Raw genomic sequence first — 21,399 nt, 5'->3', positions numbered from 1 at the left:
GCATGTGCCATAGTATTTGGACAAAAACAAGAACAACAACGACCTCGCCATCCACGTAAATACGTACCCTATTTGAAGAGAACTGCATCCTCGCCTTCTGAAGAAGCTCCGGACGTCCTCCCACCGTCTGCGGCCTCCTGGAAACCATGCATGAGTGCAGCTGAGTTGGGCACCGACGCTAGGCTTAGTTAGTGCCTCCGCTGCCACGCTGGCGGAGGTGGCTCTGCCGGCGTCTCTCGTGGCAGCACCTGCCACGCAGTCGACACCTGATCCGCGGCGCCAGGTCCGGCTTTGCGCTCCCGGTTCATCGGCAGATGCACCCCTCCTGCCTTCCCGAAATCCCGAACTGCTCGTGAGTGATCTGCCACCAGGGCACATGGCCATCATCTCTACACCACCAGATGGGCCTCAAACCGCACGGCATGATGAACCGGGCATTCCAATGGATTTATCGGCACCTCTACCAGTGCAAAAGTGCCCTCGGGCAACTCAAAAGCGTCCCTCAAACGACAGCCAACTGATTCCATATTCGGCAAGTGATGGCTCCCAAGGTAAGCGCACTTGTCTTACGATGGAGAACTCGGTGGAGCCTACACCCGGATCGTCTTCTTACAAAGTGACCATAAAATTACTGGCCAACAAAAGCCTCACGGATATACCAAACAAGATTTTACAAGCTAACTTGGACGCGTGCCTCGGAGCCAAAGGTTCTAGGGGGTTCACAGCCAGGACAAAGTCCAACACCACTGCAGTGTGGCTTCCGACTCTGACTGCCGTAGAACGGCTGCAAACGCTCACCAGTATTTCACTAACAAGCGAAATCTCAGTGCCAGTACAAGTGTATTTAGTTGAAGGCTCCGACTTGCAGCGCTGCGTCGTCTACAACGTCGATATCACTGAGGATCAAACTGCCCTCCAGTGTGAGCTGTACTCTCTCACGCATCGTGTCATCAAAGCCCGACGCATGGGAAAGGGGCGCTCTTGCATAGTCACCTTGCAAGGCCCTCTGATAATACCAGCCCGTCTGTACTATTATGGCTGTATTTTACGGCCTCGGCCATATAAAGCGAGTGCGGTATATTGCTATAACTGCTTCCGTACTGGACATGCGCAAATCCGGCCCCTTCACTGCTGCCGGTGAAAGTACATCGGAAGGGAAAGTGGCTTATCGATGCGGCCTTTGTAAATCCGACGGCCACGAGATAACATCTCCAAGCTGTCCGACGAAACAAAAGGCAACACAAAAGGCTCGCCGTCGAATGACTAAGCATTGGCCAATACATGACAGTATAACTTTATTACAGACATCCAATCGGTTCGCAGCTCTCCAGTGGGATGACGACGAGTGGCCGGAGCTCCCTGAGCACACCTCGCATGATCCTTCAGCTCAGCAGCCTTCTAACGATACTGCGCGAAAAGAACGCCTCCGAAAACAGCCAACAAAGCAGCGAAGTGTGCCGGAACTACCGCAGGACGATATGGCCGCAGTCGACGAAAAAATCGCACGTCTTTTAGCGAGGTCATCAAGCTCTGGCAACACCGTGAACTGCTCGCTCGACGTAGACGGGCAGCGGAATCATCCGCCACATCTGTCAATGGCGCAGCAACATCACCTTCATGCCGCCCACCAGTGTCATTTCCTGCCGCCTCTTCCCAGATTACCGCAATGCCACTGGACCACTCTGCGACTTCTTTGCTCCGGTTTATGGTTAACCAGTTGTCCAACCTGACGTCCGTGATTCTACAGTGCTTGGGCTAGTAACTAGAAATGGCAAGTTCCAGTCGTGCTGGTGTGCTGCAGTGGAACTGCAGAGGCATTTCCACGAAGGTGGGAGAGCTCAAGACCCGACTACAAATTCACAAGCTCCAGGTATGGGCCATGTTGCAACAGGAAACAAACGCCTTGCCATCGATTCCAGGCTTCAGTGCCTACATGTCTCCTTCAATGATAGGCCGTCATGTACAAACTGCTGCTCCCCTGGGAAAGGCGGCGGTGTATGTGGACTCACGTTTTCCGCATGTACGCCTTGCTCTCGAAAATTGGTGCACGTCGTATCAAGAGGTAGTGGCAGTGGCTGCGAAATTTAAGAAGGGAACTGTTGTGGTCGTTTCATTTTACGTTAGACCAGCCGGTGGTGCTACCTCCCGTGTTAATCTTGGCTGGTTAACAAGTGTTCGTCGGCAGTATCCCGGGTGTCCGATTTTAGTCGGAGGCGACTTTAACACCCCTCACCAGGATTGGGGGTACCCCACTTCGAGCCCTCGTGGCAGGCGTGTGCTGGACGCCTTCACGGATGCCCAATTTGTGCTGCTCAACCATCCTGGGACAGCAGCACGGCCAGTGCGTCGAACTCGCAGTGCTTCCTATGCTCCAGACTTGACGTGGTGGTCGGGTCCGGGTCCTTCACCCCTCACATTTACGACCGTTACGCTACAAATGTTCTGTGATCAACTGGGACAGTTTTCGCTCCTGTACGGACAATCTCTCCTCAGACTCTTCGCCAATCCTTGTTGAGCGCATACAAACAGCGCTCAACAGTGCTAAAACTACCACCCGGACTGATGTTGGTCGACCGGCACCAGACTTCGGCCTTCTTAATTTGTGGGCGGCACGCCGTCAAACCGAGCTGGCTGCTACGCGAGACCCTTCTTCGTCGCAGGCACGTACGCGATTGCGCTATCTTACAGCTAAGGCACGCAAATATGAACGCGAGCTCTCCCGACGGCAGTGGCATGCGTGGTGCGAACAATTTTCTGCAAAATCCTCGAATGCCTCTCTCTGGCGAACATTCCATACAAGGAACGCGGTCGCCGTTCGACTGACGCAGCAGCAACCGCATGCTTCGCGGCTAACTTGTCGCCAGATGGTTTCGCCAAAGAAGCAGCGCGAAAGTTCTTCCCAAAATACGATGCTGTGCCTTCTTCAGCCGCTAGTATAAAAATGGCAGGCATCCCAGCGCATGTATATCAAATGCCGTCTGATGTCGACGTAGATGGAATTGCGTGTCCGTTCTCTATGCCTGAGTTGCTGGCTGCAATAGATGATGCGAAACGGAAAACAGCGCCCGGCCCGGACAATATTCAGTACGAGGTGTACAAGAACCGGAGTAGCGCTACACTCCCTCAACTACTTGACACCATAAACAAAGTATGGTTGGATGGCGTAGTGCCCGAGAGCTGGAAATCCGCTGTCGTCATTCCTATCCCGAAACCAGGAAAGCCTCCGACGGACCTTGCCAACTTGCGACCTATCTCCTTAACTCCTACGCTGTGCAAGCTGGCGGAGAAAATGCTAGCCACACGATTGGCATGGTGGCTAGAGCAGCACGGTTTTTATCACCCAGCACAAATCGGCTTTTGTCTATATATTAGTACAGAGTACGGGTTGGCTGTCTTAACATCTGCAGTTTTGTCATCTACCCGCAGCCGCAATGTGCGTACTGTTTTAGCAATGGACGTTGAAAAGGCATATGACAACATCAGTCACGCAGCCATTCTGAACTCCATTGACATGCTTCATCTCCCTCCGAGAGTGCGTAGTTTTGTCCAATCATTTTGGAAGGCAGAAAATTTGCAACACGCCTCAGCGGCGAAGCGGTCGGATTATTTGTTCCTCTCTGCGGCATGCCCCAGGGATCAGTATTGTCGCCGACGTTATTTAATATTGCTTTCATCCCGCTGGCTTGGCGCTTTCATGACATCCGTGACACAAAATTTCTTCAGTATGCTGACGACATCACGGTGTGGAGTACTCACCAAGATCTCCGTACTCAGGAGACTGCCCTTCAATCTGCCTTGGATGTTACCTGCAATTACGCATCATCCATCGGACTTCAGCTATCCGTGCATAAAACGACATACACGTCAGTCGCCAACAGCTGGCGACGCCGTAAACTTGCTGCATTTCCAATCCGTCTTTGTTTATCAGGCACCCCACTACAGGAAAGTCCGAGTGTAAAAATCCTTGGCTTAATGATTCACCAATCAGGATCAGCGACTGCATGGCTTTCTCAGGCAAATAAGCAAGCTATTCAGACTTTGGGTTTGATTAGAAGAATTTCTCCTAAAACTGGTGGCGCAGGCTCGTTCGTTGCAGGGCAGTTGGTGAGGGCAGTTCTGCAGCCACGTATTGTTTATCAAGCCCAGTTTCAACATCTTACAAGAGCCCAATGGGATCGCCTTGAAGCTGTGAACCGAGAGGCTATGAGGACCATTACGTGCCTTCCACGCATCACACCGGTCACAGCTTTACAATAGAATGCGCAGCTCAATACCATTGATGAGCTGGTGCAGCAGCGCCGTGAAGCGCGCAGCCTTAAGGCCAGTCTATCGCACTCCACGCATGCACTGAGGACTTATGCAACATCACATTCCATTCTTCAGCCGCCAACGCCACTTATTCCCCCATGCAAGTTTGTACAGCTCAGCGACAACAAGCCAACAGATAATCGCCGGCCAACATCTGCTAATTCGGCATCGTTGCTTCGCCAGAAATTTGAGGAACAAGATGCTTGCCTGCCTGATGGATCCATTGTTGTCTACGTCGACGCAAGCATACAGGACTGCAAAGCAACAACAGCTATCTACTGCCCGTGCAGACCTGCCCAGAATCAAACCTCTTGGTTTCAGCTTACGGAACCCCCTTCGTCCTTTTGTGCTGAGCTCGTTGCAGTTCAAGAAGCACTCTGCTCCGTGGCCGAAAAAACTATGTTCCCTGCAGCCCGCGTTGTCATCCGCACTGACGCCCTTCAAGTTTTCCGGTTGCTACGACGTGTTAGCCGCTGTCCAACGATATGTCAGGACATCCATCGACTCGCGGCACGCATCCCGCAGCCAGTGCGTATTGAGTGGGTCCCACGGGATCTGCTGACCTATCAAACCCAGGCAGATTTAGCGATCCGCCTTGCGAATACAAACTCATCACCGTCTCGGCTCCTTCATTTGGACAATTTTACCCTCCTTTCATCAAGAAAGGAACTCCTCCGGCGCCGCACACGTGCTCTCATCCCTCCGTGTGCGGTAACCCTCTCCGGCGGTCTTACCCGTGCAGAGGAGGTTGCGCTTAGGATGATCTGGGTCGGGGTTGCCCGCACATCAGCCGTCACTCGGAAGTGGCCTCAGTACCGAGATTTGTATCCTCGGCCAGGGTGTCCGATATGTAAACACGAGGACACTAAAGCCGATATACATCACTTACTGTGGGATTGCCCAGCTCTGAAGCCTACAAGGATCCGGCACCTGAAGGTAGCAGGTCTTTCACCAAGCAACCCTGCTTCATACATTGCCTGGACGCAGGGAGCGTACCATTGTTCTCTACAGGACTTCATCAAATCAGCTAACCTCTTTACATTCATTTAATGTCTACTACATCATTCATCACACCTTCACCCATTATTGATGCCCTGGGCAATAAATTTCGCTTAAAAAAAACTGCTTCCTCTTTTTCTTTCTCTCTCTCTCTCTCACACGCGCACGCACGCACGCACGTGCCGATGAGTGGGGAATCATACACGTATCGCTATCCCATCTGGGCTTTGGAGAAAACAGAAAATTCGGGGAGCTTTTTTGTTTGTTTTTCTTTTTTGGTGCTGCGGTGCTACCAAAAGCTCAAGCCTGCTGTCGCGCATTCATTCATGTTGTATCATAACAGCACACGGCCGTTTAGGGCTACGTTCTTAAGAACTATTCATGGAACTTCCCCTAACGCGGCCGCGTTTCGATGGAGGAGAAATGCAAAGTAAGCTCGGGTGTTGTGCGATGTTAAGTGTGAGGACTACTCCAGCCAACTTTTCTCCTTGGTAAAAATTGATTCTGCTGCTCTTTCTGGCTATGCTAACGTTTGTACGACAGCAAAAGACGGATTAGTTGCCGAGAAAATTAGTTTGAAAAATACTCGTGCCACTGTATTAAAAATTGTGACGACAGTATACCGAAAAGCACTCCGTGATCACGGTTTGGAAATGAATGGCGGTGTTATCTTAGCCTCAAAGACCCGAGAAAAAAATTGATGACGCGCCGCAGTTTGGTAGCGAAAACGCCTGAGGAAAGCAATACCTATATTTCATTTATGTTAAAATTTTCCAGCTTAAGTTATAAAAGCTCCGATTTCAGTTAAAGTAACGTCTTTGTCCTTACAATGCGGTAATCTATACCGATACAGGCCAACGTTGATTATTAGTGCAAATGCACTCATACGCCGAAATAAAAATGGTCCGTGGACAGTATAAAGACCTCTTATAGACTCTGTTGCCTTCCTGTAGATATTTCTTTTTGTCTATTAATAGTCTATAGACAAAAGTCTACTAAAAGTGTATGGCCATAAATCTATAGGTTGTCTATAGACTGCCTATAGCATTTGTATGGCCTATAGACTGTTCTCTAGAATTTTTCTATAGACAGCCATTAGACTTTATAGACATAAGTCTATTGACAGTCTAAAAATTTGTAAGGGCGTTCACCAACCCAGGCTATGAATCTTGTCAACGGATCTTACGGTCTTGAGCCGCTGGCTATAGCAACAGCGACGCCACGTTAAGTTTCTTTTGTGTGAAATAAATAAATAAAAAATATATAAATATTTCCGCGACTAGACTTCGAAGCCGCGGCGGCGAGAATAATAATAATAATAATAATAATTGGTTTTTGGGGGGGAAATGAAATGGCGCAGTATCTGTCTCATATATCGTTGGACACCTGAACCGCGCCGTAAGGGAAGGGTAAAGGAGGGAGTGAAAGAAGAAAGGAAGAGAGAGGTGCCGTAGTGGAGGGCTCCGGAATAATTTCGACCACCTGGGGATCTTTAACGTGCACTGACATCGCACAGCACACGGGCGCCTTAGCGTTTTTCCTCCATAAAAACGCAGCCGCCGCGGTCGGGTTCGAACCCGGAAACTCCGGATCAGTAGTCGAGCGCCCTAACCACTGAGCCACCGCGGCGGGTCACAGATCAGTTTGGCTTGCCACTGCACGAGATCACTGTGCTATCGCCGTATCTGACGACATCTATTAAACTGCAACACACTATCGCGCTGTGCATGGCACAGTGTCGTCTTCGTCGGCGCGGACAGATCAGATCAGCTTAACCTCGATCAGGGCTTAACCTGAGTCTAATATCGTCGCCAGACGTGCCGACGACCCAGCAATGCAATACCATGAAAAAAGCAATACATGCTCTCGCACGTCTCCTCGGTTTGCCTACTCAAAACTCTTCCATTTTGAATCGTCGTTCACCTTTTGCTCAGCCTCCCTTTAAAGACTTTCAGGCGGTCGAAGTTCATCCGGAGCACTCCACTACGGCCCCTCCTTCTCTTTTCTTTCACCCTCTCCCCTTTCATTCCTTCTCTACCGCGTGGTACAGACGTCCAACCAGAGTGCGAATTTACTGCGCCTTTCCTTTCCTCGTGCCCTACAGAAGCCACAGAATGCCCCTTGCTTTCGTTTGCATATTTGTTCTCATTTTAAGAGCGCTAGCTCTTAAAATGCCTCTCGTGAACGTCTCGACGTTCACGTTCACGAGAGGCAGCCCGTCGTTTTCCTGCGCTTTCCCAGTAAGCGCCAATGCGCCGGGCGCTGGCACCGGCTGGGCCCGGCTTGCACCGGCTGTGTCCGAAGCGAGCTTCGAATCTTATCGGACAACTCTCGCGATAGCTCAGCCTGTGGTGGTGCGGGTGACTTAAGCGGTTCTTTTGAGTGGCCGCTGCTGTTCGGCTTCCTTTGCCGCCGCTAGCTCGCCGTTTGCCGTGACGTGAGCCGCGACTCCAGATCCCTCCCTGCGCGCATCGGGGCCCTCACGAACCTCCGTCGCCACGAGAGGAGCGGCGCCCGGCTCGTTGGCCGCTGCAAGCCTCTCCCTGTGCGTGCTCCCGTGGGTCCCCGCGTGGTGCTCCGGCTCACTGTTTTCCACTTGCTGCGCATGGGCCACCGCCGCCGCGTATAGACCGCCGCTGCGTGCAGTCCGCAGTGGCATGCTTCCCGCCGCACCTCTGACAGGCCGCCGCAGCGCAGCCCTCGGTGACATGGCCGGAGACTGCAAACCGTTCGCACCTCGGGGGCTTGCATCCCGCTGCCTTGTGGCCCGCCTGGTTGCATCGAGCGCAGACTCGCTGCATCCCCCGGTGCTCTAACATGACCTTGTGGCCCTGGATGGACATAAAGTTGGGCAGGCACCGGGTTCCGCATCTCGAGCCGCACCACCCGCTTGCTGGTGAACTTGCGCGGGTTGTCTCCGAAGGCCGCATGCTGGATGCCACTCAACTTGCCTGAGGGGGGTCAACGCCGCGACAAGGACGTCGTCCGGCACGATTAGGGGCAGTCGGTAAGTGGTGACAAACACAACCGGCGGGCCCACTGGGCCGACGGGAATACGTTGGTTTCCGAGGTTCACGGCCCCGGACGTTGATAACCTAGTGGCTTGTACCTGGGATCGCACGCACACCAGGTACTTGCAGCCGCCGAGGTGCTGGAGGTAGTAGAACATGCTGTCGGCACCAGTGATTTCCACCTAAGCGTTCTTCGGAACTGAAATCGCGTGGATGCAGTTGCGGTTTGTCTAAAGTTTCAGTACCATTTTTTTGCTCATCCTACTGGAATAATAAAACGAGATAAATTAAGTTTTTAAATATAGCTTGAAACGTTTAGGCGTCAATAGGAAAGTTGTGGAGCTCCACAAATATTGCCCAACCCAGGCACTTTCAACGAAATAGCCTTGACGTGGCCGTTTTCATTCTGGAAAAACGAAAACCCGCGGAGTTTAAAACATACCACGTGTCAGCGCGCTCCGTGCGCCCGAATGCACCACGATTACAGCGCTCTCATCCGTTATTTGTAAAAGCACCGTCAGCGCCGGGCCTTCGCTTACGAGAAAGGGCTTCTATCTTTGCTCGGCTCTGGCGTTACCGGCGGCGGCTGGCGACGCATTCCACAATCTGCTAGCGTGAGAGCGCAATTATCGCCTCAGAAACGGGAGCCGGCTTTCTTTCAACTGCCGCCCGAACCAACCGGCGCTTATCTTGGAACCAAGCACAACGCGAAGCCCTGTCGTGGGCAGCACGAACGGCGCGAAGCGAGCGATGTTTTTTACAAAGCACGGATGAGAGCGCTATTACTGCGGCGCATTCGGGCGCACGGAGCGCGCTGTCATGCGGTATTTTTTAAACTCTGCGGGCATTTATTTTTCCCAAATTAAAGCGGCCACGCAATCTCGTTGGAAGAGTCAGCGTTAGCAGAGTCAGCGTATCGGCTTGACAAAAGCATATTGTTCGTAATTTGATAGCAACGGCCCGATCGGTACCACAAATGCTTTCGTCTGAAACGGAACTATACATGAGTGGCGTTGGGAAATCTTCCACTGAAAGAAAAGAAAAGGAGGAGGCTACATTTGTGTTTTTTTTTTGTGTGGTTCTCCGTGAGACGAAAAAAATCACGGGCTTTTTAGCTTGGAGCTTTAGTCACAAATTATCGTGTGCTAGCGCGATTAGTCCTAGTTTTGCGTGGTGTATCTTGACTTTCTATAGTTTTGCTTGATTTGAATTGGTTTATCATATATTATATGATGTAAGTTTGCGAGATATTGCATATTTTAGTCGTGTGCTGCAGTAGAATTGGTTATTCTCCACATTCGTACATTCATAGATCTCTGGGAGTCCTCGTGCAGCGGCAAAGCGACGCGCCACTGCCCTGCGATGGCAGGTGCTGCCATCGCTGAGGCTTGTGAGACTTTGCTCTTCATGGCGAACCGCTAACAACTAATCATTAATTGAACTGCCGCCCACCGCGTTGGGCAGTTTGCTCAGTCCGGTGGGCAGTTTGTAATGACGTCACGTGACCTAGGTGGCCCACATTCCACCCAGGCGGTTGGCGCCCAGCTCTTCCAGGTTGCGGAGGGACCATACAGACAGACAACGGCTTTTCGGCGGAGTGCAAGCCCTAGTGCTAGTGCACCAAAGCGCGCTTACGCTAAAACCTGAAAGTGACGAGATTCGTCCACAAGTGGTGATAAGTGGCTTTCACGGGTGTCGTATGAACCGGTACGCGTGTGACGTCGCGTAAAGTTATCCGGACTCTCAATACACTATTTTTGCGGAAATTTTTCAGGGTCCACTCCAATTTACCACGGCACGCTAGCCGTCGTGATGTTCTTTGGTTATCACATCGTGGACAGATATCATGGTTTTTGAGTGCGTCAGAGTGGGTGAGAGAACAAGCGCGGGTTAATGACATCCTAGTCGAAATCAAGAGAAAGAAATGGGCTTGGGCAGGGCATGTAATGCGAAGGCAATATAACCGCTGGTCCTTAAGAGGTTATAACTGAGTGGATTCCAAGAGAAGGCAAGCGTAGCAGGGGGCGGCAGAAAGTTAGGTGGGCGGATGAGATTAAGAAGTTTTCGGTCATACGGTGGGCGCAGCTGGCGAAGGACAGGATTAATTGGAGATACACGAGAGAGGTCTTTGGCCCTTTGCCGTGCAGTGGGCGTAGTCAGGCTGCTGCTGCTGCTGCTGATGATGATGATGATGAATATGCGAAGCTGATTTCCACGAGCTTTTCTTATGAGCGGGCTTGTTTTGATACCCATCACGTTCAGACGTCATGAGTAATGTTTTTTTCGAGAAACTCGGGCACGGATGCAAGGAAGTAGGTCAGCAGCAAACACCTAGCCGCCTTTCAAGCAGCTCGTACTGAGCGCGCTGGGGCGAACGGGCCAGTCATATGCGATTGTTTATCATCAAAGCCTCTCACATTTCGTAACATGAACAACTTTTACACCATGTCTCCCCTGTACTGTTGCGAGAAACCGTGGTGCCAATGGTGCCAAGCAGAGGTGGTGACAATTGAACAGATGTGGTGACAAGCAGAGCTGGTGCCAAGCAGAAGTGAACAACGAAAGAACGTACTTACGGTGAGCTGTCTTGACTGGTCGGCCTGACTGTGCCCAGCTGAGCCATTCTGTGACAGCACTAAAGGGTGAGAGAAAGAAAGTGTGTGGGGGGTACGCTGTTAACGGTCACAGGCGGGAGGCGGCAGACGTCGGTGCAAGGGTCGATATGCTCGAGTTGTACTTCGTTTCATACTTCACAAAGAAAGCGGCGCGAAATATGGGGACAAAAGAGAAACAAACACGGCAGGACCAGCATGATCATGATCATTTCATCAGCATAATTATTGGATCAGCATTATCATGAAACCAGAAGAAGAAGAAGAAGAAGAAGAAGACTTTATTTCCACCATGTGCAGTACACAGATGGAAGACGACGGAAAAAAGCCGTCAATAGGCGGCTTGACGAGTCCGTCGCCCCGTCGCCCCAGCATTGCGTGATCATGAAATTGCATGACTGGTTGAGTGATTGTGTCCCGGTCAAACTGTTAACGCATGCAGTACTTTCATTACGAAAGCCACCACGGTGGCTCAGTGGTTATGGCACTCGGCTGCTCACCCGAAGACGTGGGTTCGATCCCGGCCGCGGCGATCGAATTTAGATGGCGACGAAATTCTAGAGGGCCGTGTATTGAGCGATGTCAGTGCACGTTAAAGAACCCCAGGTGATGGAAATTTCCGGAGCCCGTCACTATGGCGTCCCTCATAGCCTGAGTCGCTTTGGGACGTTAAACCTCCCTAAGATACAAACGCATTATCCGGCAGCTCCAATCACACTGACGGTAAATGATTCGCTGTACTCATCTGAGTGCCAAGAAATGCCGAGGAACTCGGGTAGAGAGTTGCCGCTGGCATGCCGACTACAATGCACCACTTTCCAAAGCCGACCATATGCGCACTCCTTCTCGTTCTGCGTTGATGTCATCAGGATTTGTCCATTCTACTTTTACTCTTTTTATGCGCTTACTTTTGACCTTTTTTTATTGCAACAGCATGTCTTTTGGCATAAAGAAGTAGCCTAGTAAGGGAACGCTGGAATTCCGAAGAGAGTCCAGAAACGTCCAGTTAAATTTTGCAAGTTCGTGATCGAATATCGATGGTGTTGATCTTGATGTCTACTGATGTCTTGGCGATCCGGCGACACGTTGCGGAACAAACTGGGCAACTTCTTCGGGACACTATGCACTTTATTGCACGGGTCAAGCGAAGCAATTACACCAGGCCAGAGGGGTACTAGCGCCGCTCTGCCTGTCACCTGTCACGATGCTCTGACTCGCTCATCAAACTCTTCCTAAGCGAAGTCTCTCTCAGAGTTCCGCGAGTCCCTTCGCCTCTCCTATCTAGAATCCATCTGCCCTGATCAGATCTGCCCTCCGATCTCCCTCGATCGCCCTTTTCGCGCCAAAAAAGCCGCCCTTAAATCCCCTTGCCCAGAGTGCTGGGGACCCACTAGTTATCAATAGGGAATGGGCTTGTCACAGCGAGTCAGGAGAATTTTGTTCAAACTGAAGGAGCAAACAGCCCGCCGGTGCTCGCGGGGTTGTTGATTCGCGACCACAGCGTGAATTCCATGAAGACACGCGTTTCCGTTGACATACAGACAAAAACACGAAAACACAAGGAAGGCGAACACACTGCCGGAACCGCACTCACTGCCCCCCCCCCCCCCCCCCCTACATAGTCGCGCTCCCACCCTTCGCTGCTTGTCTCTGGGACATCCGGTGCGTCATGCGAGGGCCCCCGCCCTCGAAACACCAGGGGTCCACGCGTCGGCTCCGTTTTGCGGCTCGAACGCGACCTTGCAAGGCCTCGTCTTTTCGCAGTCGGCCACGGCGCAGTGGGCTAACCGCCGGTCTCGCACGCACTTTAGCGCGCTTGTTTTAAAAACAAACCCATTGGAACGGCGCCGGTGTGGCGGCTGCTCGAGGAGCACCGACAAAAAGCTACAAAGAAAACCGAGGAGGGCCAATCTGCTGCTGCTGGGTGAATTTCGTTCGATGGCCCCCTGCGCTACAGCCCCAGATCCAATTTTCTGCCTCCGGTGTGCGACTATAGTGGACATCGCTTAAGTGCATAACCCATTACAGCTCTTGGCGGAAGTCATCTGTGGGTAAGCGGCCGGATTTCCTGCGTTTACACGTTCGCGTCGGGGCCAAGGTCCATTGAAAGTACTTTCGTCTGCAATAACTATAGGACTGAAACCGCAGCACTGCCCTTATAAGCACGAGAATTTCTCTCCGCTATCAGCACATGCGGCCAGTGAACCCTCGTGTATCAGACGTAGCCTTACACCTTGAAGCTGGAGAGATTGTCGACAAGTACGAACTGATAGACGCTGTCACTCCGGTAAACGTTGCCGAGCGCTACTCGCGTACGCCATCGCATAGTCTGAAGCGAGGTTGAACGGCCGCAAACGATGCGCTCACCTGAGACACTGTAGCTTGAAAATGGATCATCTTCGAGACGGCGTTAATCGCGTGCCTGCATTCTCCCTCCACCCCCTCAATCCCTTCCCGAAATGGTGCATTTTTATTCCTTTTCACGCGCAGACCAGTATCAAGGATATGACCGATGCCCCCACGCCCTTGATGATAATATGCCACCCACATTCGGATTAAATGAAGTCGGCTTTTTAAGCAGACAACTTAGCTTCCTCGCCGCGAATTCCGGCGAGCTGAAAACGCGTTACAATTTTCTTCCGTGTCGCTTTCAGCTTGGCGTAGCTAGATTGGCCCTCGTGCACCAAACATGTCATTTTGCTCGCTCATAAATTATCTTCCTTGAAATCAGCAGAGTGGATAGTAGCGAATATTCTGACTTTCATGCTTCAGCATTTGCGCGTTTAAATTTATTTAAAGCATCGCCGAAATATTTGCAAAGAAGAAATATCAACGATCGCCAGCCCCTAAATAGGGCTCGCCAAAAGCAGTGATCAGAAAGAAAAAAAAGATTTTTTTATTTTTTTTGCGGCTGGGATGGATTGTATGCACAAAGTGCATTGTATTTAATACACTGCATAAGTGTTACCAACGTAAGAATATGAATGAATGGAAAATGCACTATTGAAGTGCATAGGTATGAGGCTATATGTTTCACACTGTTTTCGCACGAAGGCAAGAAGCATTCGAGTGAAATCTCGGTACTAATGTACGCGTTTCTCCGACTCTCATAACGGCTGCGTCACCTAGCGGCTGTGGTTTGTTTACCACTGAACTTCAGCTGAGGCTGTCAGGTCACCACGAAATCTCGACACTCACATGCCCTGAAGCCGGATAGCAAGAAATTCGAATCATGAACGTAAAAGAAAAAGAAAAGACACTAGTACTGCTCGCAGCTACAAAACAACACTCGCTCCAAGCGGTGGCTCCAAACCGGCGGCGGATTGCAAGACGAGGAGAAAACTCGTTCTCCTCCCTTTCAGTTCCAGCAAACTCCGTTGCGGCGCCAGGTGCCAATCCTGCCACTTACCTCGGTTGCTCAGTAGTTCGCCGTAGCAGGAAGCGTGCTCTGTGCCAACGTCGATATCGCTTTAACCAATGGCCTCGCTACCACGCTACACTTACTCTGGCGGCAGCCGTTAAACGAGGCCGTTTGCAGCGCGGCCAAGCAGTGTCGCCACCTTACGGAGGAGCGCGGATCGAGCCTTCCTTTATCTCCTAGGCACACACTCGTCTATCGCGAATGTACCCGGCTCCTCTGACGAATGAGTCCTTGTCAGATAGGGACTTGAAAAGTGACTTTGTTTCACGTATCCCCTGCATATTCCCTTATACACACAAATGGTACGCCCAAAAACCCGCCATGAAGGCGAAATGCAGAAGCACCTTTGTGATGTGAGATGTTGATCATGTCACGTTAGAGAACCCTAGGTGGTCGAAACTAATCCAGGACGCTCCACTGTGGCGTCCATCACACCCCACGAGCAGCCTTGAGACGATAATCAAAATGCAATACAACGTCGCCATCGTGGTCGTCAGCTCAACTACGTTCTGCGCAGGACAAATGTCTTCCCCACTGGTCGCCAAATAGCTATGTCCTGCGCTAGTTGCGGCCACTGTATCTCGCGAATTTCCCAATCTCATGTGTCCTCCGGACTCTCTTTCCTTCATTGCTACGCATGCATTTTCTTGAAATCTGCGTCGTTACTCTAAGGCTATACCCTAGGGATTAAAAATGTCCAGAAACTTCGAATCCCGAAAATAAAAAACGGAGGAAAGAAATAAGTTTTAATCTGTTAGCATTAGAATTCATTAGCGCAAAGTGTCCGGCGTTGGCGTCCGGCGTGCGAAGCAACGGGGGGGGGGGGGGGGGGGGGAAGCGTGAGAGGAAGAGGGAAGGAGGATAGTGGAGAGAAGGAGAGTCGGCGGGAGGCGACGGGGGGCGGGAGGTAAACCGCGGTCGCCAAGCTGAGTCGAGAGGTGAGGAAGATGGATACGACGTGGCACAGTGTGACTGCTGGATTAGACCCGCTGAGTGGAGAGGGGGTACGGCGGGTCTCACGGGGATTGAAGAACTGGATCACGTCGCCCGCCATCGTTAGTGGGAACATAATAGGGGAATATAATTCATAATTTGCCGCATGAAACGTGACTACACAATTTTTAAAAATAGGCTTTTTGAGTTAGAACAACGCTTTTTTCTTGGGCATAACATTGTCAGCGGTGTAGTACATCAGAATACACGAAGACGAACTAACTCAGGCTGGTTAACTAATATTGAATAGTTAACTTTTTAACTATTGCTGTTAGGTTTCTTAATTATTCAGAGGCGTGAAGCCCACGGTAATATCCATATCAGTTTTTAGAATTTCGAAACCGCGGTTACCAATCGGCGCTGTGGAAGAAGAAATTTTCGTTACATCGCGCACAAAATGCATGCACTTTCGATAGGCTTGCAGACAAATCAACCCCTCCAGTGCACTTAATTCGTCGCTCTGTTGGGCCACAACGTCGCGGGCATGGTGTACACCGTGGAAGAGGGTAACCGCGCTTTCGAAATTCTAAAGACTGATATTGATATTACTTACGCTGAGCTATACACATATAAATTTAATAGCGAGTCTAGCAGTAATAGTTAAAAAGTTAACTATTCAATTTTAGTTAACCAGCCTGCCAGTTAACACGTCTTAGATGTATTCTGATGTACTACACCACTGACAATGCTATGCCGAAGAAAGCGCTCTTCTAACTAAAAAATCCTATCTTTAAAAATAGTGTAAAGTCTTAGGTGGCGCAACACCCTGTATATGGGAAACACCATAAAAATAGGAGAAAGAAGATATGAGCACAATTTATTGTCATACACGTCTGCAGTTTTACAACTAAACGATATTTTTACTAAGTCTTGTTAACATACGTTCGTTCTGTAATCTTTCATCAGAACCTGTTCATCCAGCCGCTGGCTGGATGAGCGTGAACCGAAGGAACACAGAACCCTCTAATATCCGATTGTCCCTTTCTTCCGTGAGGTGACAGTGCGCGCTGCAGAGGAAAGTTTATTTACCGATATGTAAAGACATGGGAAAATTTAACAGGGACACCGAATTACGTGTCGGCATTGCGATAGCAATAAGCTGTTAATGTCTTTTAATTGAATTTTAACACGGAAGCGTTAAGGAGCTCGTGTCCCAGATAATCCAGCGTAGTCTTCGGCGTCGTCGGCATGGCACCGTGGCAGGTTGCACTTAAATTAATGACTGACCGCGGCAGGTTGCTCGGGAAGAGCAACCTGCGTCGCACAAGCAGCCCCACCGGCGGCAGCATCTGCCACCGCAGGACAGTGGCACATAGCTTAACCGCTGCACCACTGCGCCAGGAGCGGTATGAAGACTCCCAGGGATCTATGAATGAAAAGGAGAGAATGACCAGTTCTGCATATGTGGGCATTACCACATTAGCTATCGCGTCATTTCCTTACGGCGAAGCTTGAGTGTCCCCTTCAATTTTTGTGTCATTCTTTCATAGTTGTGTTTCCGGACCCCTACACGTCTGTCTGCCAGCAACCAGACATCTCTCCGGGCCGTACATGTCGTGGTTAGATGTTGTCCCAAAGGTGTCTAGAGGTGGCGACACGGACTCAATGAAGATACATCTAAACGCATAGTTGTCACTTCCGGCTCTGAAACTCATGAGACCGACGACGCATTTCTTTAAAGGTTAGGCTTTTAATTAAACGCAGCGGTGATGTATACTCGCGTTTGTTTAAATTAGTTGCATATAGTGCATGCAATTTAATTTATTAAAAGACGGAGTGTTACACTGCGTCACGCTTACTAAGAAGCCATTATTGCATTATGGCGTTTTACACGAAGGATGCGCGACCCCTCACGTAAAACGGGGTTCTAAGAGAAATTCGGGCAATTTTTTCCTCACCCTCGCCGAGCTGCCTTGCCCATTCGCCTGTGGCGATGCCGTAGTTGGTGCTGGTTTGTTGCTTGTGGACGATCGGCTGGGCACGAATTAGAGCGCTGTTCTAGCTGGCGAACATCCGGCAGTGCGAGAACTCCACCGCAGCTTGGCGCCGGCACAGGTGTTGATGCGTCACGGGACGCAGGATCACGTGACAGCATTCCAGCGCAACAAGAGCCGAGAGAGCAAAGACCGGGCCGCCTCAATGCCAGATTGTATTGCCACGATGACTTGTGGCGACGCATTACAGCGCCCGTGCACTTGCCAAAAATTTCATCATATAGGCATGGTAAGCCAGTACACAACCTGAAGCTATTCTGCCGCAGACCCGTTTTGTGACCGGTAAACACGTTTAGGCACAGCTCGTTATTTACATTCAAAACCAACAGTTTTCTGCCTAAATAGTACATGTAGATCTGAAGAAAGCCGATTTTTGTAACATAAAACATTGACAGGGAGTTTTTAACAGTGGTTTAACAGTTTTTAACTGCTCTAGTGCCGTGTTTCTGCCACAATGTTCTCCATGCCAGCGCATGCAGCGCACATCTTTCTGCAACTACCGCCACATAGCTCAAAGAGCGAATATTAGTTTGATAGTAGTGTTAGTGGTGGAAGAAGACGGTGTGCAGTGCACAGTGCGAGAATGTGTCGCAGTTTGACAAGAGGCGTGATCATCTGCGGCGAGAGTGTTCGCATGCAGTGGCCAGCGAAGCTGATCTGTTCGCGCCGCCAGGGGTTCAAATTCTATGTTACATTCCAATGGCAGATCGAGAGCGCTCCGCCGGATCACAAACGGAGCGCGTAGTTCAGGCGGAGATCACTCCCTCCCATTTTGCCAATGGAATGCATGCGCTCCCGCGGGGGCACTTCAGCGCAAGAATAGCTCCAAGTTCCGGCAACATGGCGGCGCCCGTCGAAGCGCGGCCTCTCGCTTCACCAGCGATTCGTCCTTGCCGCCACTCTGTCTTTCACGTTCACGGTAAACAAAAAGCGCACGAAGCTTTCGCTTTGTGTGATGATGCCCGCACCACAAAATCTAGTGATGAAAGGCGCCAAACTTTCAGATTGCTTCCTTATTTACAGAGCTGCTAGGCTTAGAGAGTACGCGTCGTCTGACGTCAGAAAGCGCGGGAGGTTCAAACAAGTCAACGATTTCGGTCTTAAAAGCGGTCACAAAGAATTGACCGCGATGGAATTGACATCCTGTTAAGAAAATTTTTTGTTTTAACTTGTGCGGACGCGAACAAAACGAAAAATAATTACATTTGGGACAATTCAATTTTTAAAAAAGTCAAAAATACAGCTTGTACGTTGCCCGGATCACCGCGTAGCGACGACAGGAACGCAGCGGCCGGTCGTGACCGGAAGCAGACGCGGGAAACTAAAACGTCGCGCGGGGTTCCGGTCAAATCTGCCGATTTCGGCGGAGCAAATATCGCTGCTCCACGGAGCGATCCGGGATTGACGTCTGATCCCGATCTGCCATTAGAACAGACAACTCGCACTCCCATTTTGCCATTGGAATAAGATTGCTCCCAACAGAGCAGAAAAACTTGATCCGGATCTGCCATTGGAATTCAACACTAGTCTCGTCAGTATTTATTTATTTATGATTTGGCAAAAAATCCTAAAATTCAAGCATCATACAAACCGATGAGCCGGTTTGACCTCGTGAAGTAGTGCTTCCGCACCCCCCCCCCCCCCCAAAAAAATATATATATTCTTAAAGGACACTGCAGAGAACAACTCCCTTATACTCTTGTTACCAGCAAAAATTGATTCACTTGCTCCTTCTGGCTATGTTGACACTTTGAACACCCATTCACTGCCGAAAAAATTGAATTTGCTATAGCTGCGACAATATGATAACATGAGAACCTCGTTTTGAGTTGTCATGCACGACCACACATGCCATACAAAGCGCACATACCGTGCATTACCAACATTGGCAGGTGACAATGTTCTTTCCGTGACAGCCACGTTCCGATCTCTCACTGCTCTCCCCTACTAGAGGAGAGGAGGGAGCATTTCCCTATCTCCCCTTTGCCTCATGGCAACAGTGGCAGGTGGCAAGCCACAGGTGTCTCTTCCGTGTGCCAACCTTGGCAGGTGACTCTTGCCACCTGCCTTATTTATGCTATGGCATAAAAATTTCCAGCCTGTCGATTTAAAATCCTGACGTCGTTACCGATAAGGACGGGTTTCCACCGTTTTGAAGTGAATGGCGGTACAGCGTAGCCTCTGAGATCCGTCACTGAAATACGTGTCGTCTAACGAATTTTACTTGCAAGATCGGTCGATGATGCCGACACTTATATTTCTCTCTCTCTTTTTGTTTTCATCCGTTCTTGCTTATAAAAGCCCTGTTTTCGGTGCAAGTGGTCTCTTTGTGATTAGAACGCTGTGCCTATCGATACAGGTCAACCTTTTATATCCTCAGTGTCCCCTTGATAACGGTGGAAAACTCTGTGTGCGTGAAAGTGGCGGTAGACATGCTACCAAGCTCACCGCTTTGTGAAATATTATCTACTGTTCTCGCTAGCGGCGCAAAAAACTGCTCCAATTGTGACATGAAGGAAATAACTTGCTGCTAGGTGTAGCACACTAATAGAAAAAACTGCGAATTCGCTTTGTATACCGCAACGCTACTCACGATATGGCGGCATGCAACGTTGTTGAGAGTACAAGAGATGGTACCTTACGCGCATGGCCAGTGTATGCGTCCTTTTTTTTTTTGCTTCATGACTACTTCTAAAAGTGCCAGCTGCGAACGCAGCATCGGTGCGGTCCTCCAGAGCAACAACAGAGCAGGGCTGAAAATAGAGCTAACAGAGGTACGTGACAGAGGTATGACTCTCAATGGGATATATCTTGCGTTCTCTAATCCGTGACCGACGATTAATGCCAGGAGAGAGTAAGCCCTATCGCGACTTTCTTTGGTGTTGTTTTCGTGTACGGCCATTGGTCAGCTTTGATTTGGGCGAAAGGTACACTCTCCCTGTATATTCACTTTCGATGCTTACAACAAGTGAAACTCTTGATGCATTCAATCATTAAGTTGGTTGTGCGGTTGGTAATTAGACGATTCGTTCAGCAGAATTGGGCTCTGTGGAAGAGTTTTCTTTGTAGCAGCTCCCGACAGCACCCGCTGTTCAATTCACATGAGGCAGTGTGACAGCGGCTGCAAGCACTGTCAAAACGAGCGCTTTCTCGCCGGTGCGTGCTTCACTAAAATATTCCTAAACATTCTTCCGGGGAGTATACATGCTTATAAACTGCAACGCGGTGGCGTGCTGGGAGCCCCTTCAAACGCACGAAGTGCCGCGATCGCGACCGTGGCCGCGATAGGATGAAGCCATTGGCGTCCGCACGATTCGTGGGTTCATGTATTGTCCTTGCGTGTCGTATATCCCTGGCGGAGCCAATTAAAACGTAGTCTTCTTTCCTGGCGCGCATAAAATCCTCGCGTGCGCGGCGAATGCTGAGTATTATTGCCGTGTAGCAAAAGTCAGACTATGTTATTCCGAACTAGACAACGCGTAAGCTATAAAAATAAACCGCTGGCTCCCGTGTGTGTTGATATACGTACGCTATCGCCGCCTTGAGTACGATGGGCTTTGTGATAGCGGCCGGCAGACGGAACGAGCGCCTCTCTGTGTCTGTGAATGTGAACTCTTGCGAAAAATACCCCCCGTTGTCCTCCGCACTGACAAACAGATCCGACAGTTGCGGCATTGCTCAGCTGGCGTATTTAGAGCTTCGTGTTCACTGAAGTCCGCATTTCAGGAAAATTGCCAAGGTAAGAGCGCGAACTCGTTGCGTCTGGAACTTTTAGTGCACTATGTATGTCGTTTTAGGCTTTAAAAATGTTGTATTTTCACGTTTAAAAAAAAAGTAAGACTGAAACGACGGATTTCGTCGTAAATAGCGCAACTTCAAGCAGTCGTCTTTGAGATTCGAAAGGCAGATTATATGTGAAAGTCACAAAGTGCGCTTAACATGCGAGTGCAAGTTTGCATTCAGAGGTTCAGCGTCAGTTCGTGTGATCTCGGTATGTGCTGAGCATAAGCATTTGCGGACCTGATAACCTTGAGATCGCGAGGTTGAGGAGATGGTTAAAA

General features: G+C 50.2%; 2 protein-coding genes across 5 annotated transcripts in view; one reads left to right on the top strand and one right to left on the bottom strand.

The window, feature by feature from the left end:
• Window positions 1-21,399, bottom strand: part of LOC144126078 (receptor expression-enhancing protein 5-like) — a 123,417-nt gene that overhangs the window by 17,850 nt on the left and 84,168 nt on the right. The window lies entirely within an intron of this gene.
• Window positions 7,531-21,399, top strand: part of LOC144126073 (arylsulfatase B-like) — a 66,428-nt gene continuing 52,559 nt past the window's right edge. The window contains exon 1 of one of the 4 annotated variants that reach the window (XM_077659985.1): window positions 7,531-8,314. The gene's annotated coding sequence lies outside the window, so the exon portion shown is untranslated. Of the gene's footprint in view, window positions 8,315-12,685; window positions 12,982-20,915; window positions 21,078-21,399 lie in introns of those variants that run through there. The other 3 variants (XM_077659989.1, XM_077659987.1, XM_077659986.1) reach the window with 3 other exon arrangements.

This window comes from Amblyomma americanum, chromosome 3 (genome assembly GCF_052857255.1).
Source record: "Amblyomma americanum isolate KBUSLIRL-KWMA chromosome 3, ASM5285725v1, whole genome shotgun sequence".
NCBI classification, from domain to species: Eukaryota; Metazoa; Arthropoda; class Arachnida; order Ixodida; family Ixodidae; genus Amblyomma; species Amblyomma americanum.
This window is presented reverse-complemented; position numbering and strand designations above follow the sequence as displayed.